We start from the raw sequence: 4,724 nt of genomic DNA on the forward strand, positions 1-4,724 counted from the left end.
CTTAAAATCTGCAATTCTTTTTTACTAAGAATCATTTCTATGTAAATACTTGGTGTTAGCAACCTTTCTCTTATGTACAAGCTTGCATTGCAGCCAGCTGATGTGAGCCTTGGTTTCTTCTTGGATCACAGAACTATTTGACTGAACTGGACAAATCAGCTTAGATCCATGATGTAGATATACCATGGCAATTGAGAGAGGTGGTCAAGGCGTGTTTTTCTCCGCATGGTCAATTAAAACTTAACTTTCCATGAGGAAGGCACGTTAGCTCCACTGATAATGCTGCCGCTTATACAAGAAAGCACCTCTACAACTGCAACCATAGAGTGCTGTTCTTGAGGGTGAATGATTTTCTGTCTCTAGTTGATGTCTTTTGTGATACATTTTTTTCTCTTTTTTTAATGTATTGTTACAGTTTCCACTCCCTGGTTTTACAGTTGGATAGATCAATAGCTCTTGCGTATGCACTGAAGAAAATATCCTTTCCCCTGCAGTGTTTAAAAACAATGGAAATTAAAACACTCATGGGCAAAGCGAGTGTCTCTTTGGGCATTAATTATGAATAAATGAGTGCAGAGCAAAAGAAAGCCAAAATAGAAGATCCAAGTTAGAAATACAGAGACCTAAGTAATTAAGTAGCAAGACCATAAATAATATGTATTTCAAGCACTAATCTGACACATCGTTTCTTTTTCTTTCCTTCCCTGTCCTTTCCAGTAATATAATTTTGTTTATTAGGTGGCAACACCTAATTACCTTATATCTGTAACTCAGCTGATGCCTGTAAGGCTCTTTTGCCTTGCACAAACCATGAACAGCCTACAGACTGAAGAAAAATGAGGAACACTCCAAGAAAAAGTTATGGGTTAAGACTCCTGCAAGTACACATTAATTCCCCTGATGCAGTGGCCATAAAACAAAACAGATGCATGAAGATGAGAGGAACTAGTCTGCACGAATACTAGGCAGAAAACCCAGTGCATCCAGGTATACATCCAGGGAAATGCTTTTTACTGTCTAACCAGCAGAGTCTTCATCTACAAGGAGCATTTAATAGAAACTCAGCGAAGTGATAATAATCTGAAAGAAGTAAGATCTGACCAGAAGTAGTAGCTCTGATATTAAGAAACAAATTCCAACTTCTTGTAGGTCATCAGGAGAGTGAACAAGCTGAATACCTGCTAAGACATCATCAAAAGCAGACAAATATGCCCCACAAGCAGTCTGTACCTACCACTAAGTGCAAGTATTCTTAACAAGTATATCCTTGCCGAAATTTAGAAATAGGTATGCTGGAGGTTAAAAATATATCTGCCTGGAAAGTCAAGATCATTTTGACTAAAATCACCAAATTGAATTTTTGCATGAATATGCTTACCTCCTGCAAACCCAAATGAGACACAATTCCTCTTTCCTTTTTAGTGCTAGAAAACAGCTGCTGACAATAATTCTTCCTCTTCAGCTGGTCCAGGACAGCTTCCCCCAAGAAAAAAAGAATGTTGCCTTTTGCTTAGATAGACTCCCGTGAGAATGGGACATGTACTAGACATAATTTAGTACAGCATAGCAGATACAGACAGAAGAGCCAGTTTACAGCAGTTCTAACTGTACTGAAAGTTGGAACAAAACATAGTTATCCATCTTGAATGAGTGGACATGGATGAAGAGGACATGCTGCATATTGTCTGATGCATCTTCAAAATCAGTAGTAAACTGCCACCAGTGCAAGGAAAGTCAAGACTGGTATTTATTAATATCTTGCCTCTGCTTGAAAGAGTCCTGTTTAAAGCAGTCTGTTGATTTAGCAGTGCCTGTATAGCCAGAACCTTCAGGTGCAAAGATGAGAGGACTCTAAAGACAATTTTCTTTGAACAGATTTCTGGAAACACCAGAGAGAACATAGCATTGCAAGAGATTCTTCTTAAACTACAACCTTCTTTGTCCTAGTGTTGCAGGATAAGCAGCTAGCAAAGATTGAGTTTTCTACTACTAGCTCTGTGACCTAAATTAGAAAGTCAATTATGCATTGGAATATAGGTCTAAGCCAGAATGTTTCAGACTGTATCTGTCACTGAAGGTATTGTGTGACGACTGAACTGCACCTTTGACAGGAGGCCAGTGATCTGAGCCCTAAAAACCAGAGCAGACCCATGACAGTCCTCAATGTTGCAGTTGGCATATGGTATTTGCACAGCCTTAAAGAGAGGCAAGAGACCAGATTAATCTGCTAAGAACTCTGAAGGGTTCAAAAATGTTTAAAGAGCCAGAGCATTGCTTTGGCCCTTTTAAGGCAACAGAAAATACCACTGAGGTCACCACCACGTGACACTTACTCTAAGGTGCTAACAGAAACTGTTTCTTTGGCTAAAGCAAGGTATTTGTATTTTGATCAACAAGGGATGGATGGGAAGATAGGAGACTCGTGTATGCTATTGAGCCAAACACAGCATGTCTGGAGTTCAGGCAACACCAGAACAATGTTGGGGGCATCTCCAACCAGTCAGATACAGGGACATGCATAAGATAAGGATGATACATATTTAGAAGCAGCAATATGGACTCTTTAGCATGTACCATTTCAAATGGAGCAATAAGAAAAAGGTAAACTTAATCAAGTGTGCCAGTATGACAGTTCGCAGGCCAAATATTTAGCCAGTCCCAATCTCTGGAGGCTGCAGAGAAAGGAGGATTTTTTGCCTAAGGGTAAAGGAAAAATTTTAAAAGGGAAGAGAACAACCCAGAGGGACAGGTCTATCCCTGACAATAAAATAAGCTTAATTCAAAGAAGAACGTAACTATGATGAGCACTCCTAACTTCTCTAGTAGTTATGGACTGAAGGAAAAAAAGATGTTACAAGCTGTATGACTATACAACTGTACCTTCTATAGGTTCTGCCAAGACTAAAAATCCTAAAGTTTCAAGTATTTCTAGTATAAAGCACACAAAGTTTGAGTGGATGTGGACTGAAATTCACAGATAAGATAGATATACTACACATTTTCAGTATACTTACTTTGCATTTCTCTCCCACGTATTCCCATATTTGGTATTCCCTCAGATTCTGTCTCCAGTTCAAACCCCCTTCTTGTAGAGCAACTACAGTGTTTAGCTAAATAATAAATGACTATTATTAGAAGAGTGGTAAATACTACTAGTTATGAGAAGAATAAGTATTTGGTTACATACCCCTTTTTCACATCCATTTTGTCAACTTGTTTTCTTGTTACCCATATTAATACTGAATTTGTCCTTGCTGACTGCTGCTCCAGCTGTAGGATTTTTTCCAGATAACTTCTGAATTTAAGACTTGCTGTAAGTTAGCTACTACTATCAAACAGGTAGATCATCAGAGTGCTACACTGTAAAAGCAAAGAAACTGCACAAAACAAAGTAGGGTAGAAACTTGTTTCAGAAATCCTGCAAGTTATGATGTAAGATGACAAGAGTATTAATCAGCCCCTAATGTAACAGTTTAAATCTGTGCAGGAGGGAAAGGCCTTGCTACACTAAACATTGCTCTAAACAGTGAAATATTTAACATGGAAAGCAACTTATTCCCAGAAAGAGGCCCTTCCTTATAAAAAGAACTGATATAATTTTAGTTGTAGTGCTCCTACCATAGGTCTTGCCTTGTCCAAAGCATTCCTTGGCAGCACAGTCCCAAATATATTCCTGCACCTTGGTTCTATGTGGATAGACTACTGTTGTTTTCAGAGTTAAATTAGCAGAAGTGGACATTTAGAAAGATAATGAATCAATTTACATGCAGATGTGGATGCCTTGTTATTCAGCAGTGACAGCTACTCCTTCCCACTAAGTACTGGCCTGGAAAAGTTTCTGAAAAAGAAAAACTTGAGTAGGTGGATTTAAAAAACCAAACCAAACCAAAAAAAACCCCAAACCATGCAATAAAAAAAAAATAATTAAAAGTTGCTGAGTTTTTACATTTGAAGTGTTTGTTCTGTGAAGGGCCTAGTCTATAAATCTCAAGAATGAGATCACTTTTTATTTTTTTTTTAACCCAACTGCTTGCTAACAGCAAACTCTACACGATCCTTTTCTACTGTATTCTAGAGAAGACTTGCTCACATGTGAGGAAAGCAAAACACTAAGCTACAACAGGGCTCAACAGGAAATGCTCTTTTCATACAGTCATGCAACTTGCTAGTGGATGCATAATAGAAACTAGGAATAAAACACATCTATAGCAATGCAGTATTATACTTCTAACTCCCTGTATTTTATTCTGGAATAATTACTGCTATAAATAAAGGAATTTAATAGCTGCAAGCCAACCACCTACTTCAGAAGGCAAGGAATGCTGCCAAGAGACTGATGGCAACATTGTTCCACCACTGCCCTTTCAAAAAAACAAGCATTAGAAAACACGAATTAAGCTAAAAGACAGCTTTCTCTCCACTTATGGCAACGTGTGACTTTTTATGTAACCTTAATCCTCCCATCAACCCTCCTAATCAAAGGGAAATAAAAAGAAAAGTTGACTCCTGTTTCTTTTTTTTTTTTCCTTTTGCTCAGCAAAAGCAGGGGAAGAGAGAAGCAAAGGCATCCCATCCCCTTTCTTTCCCTGCTGATTGGCCTCTTTTTTATCATGCATTTCAAGCCCTTTCAAGTCATAACCTCTTCTTACAAGCCTCCTTTCTGACTGTGGAAAGCTCAAAAAATGCACTTACTCCTCAGACAACAGATGTATGGAAATCCCTTT

This window comes from Haliaeetus leucocephalus, unplaced genomic scaffold (genome assembly GCF_000737465.1).
Source record: "Haliaeetus leucocephalus isolate CR32 unplaced genomic scaffold, Haliaeetus_leucocephalus-4.0 Scaffold173, whole genome shotgun sequence".
NCBI classification, from domain to species: Eukaryota; Metazoa; Chordata; class Aves; order Accipitriformes; family Accipitridae; genus Haliaeetus; species Haliaeetus leucocephalus.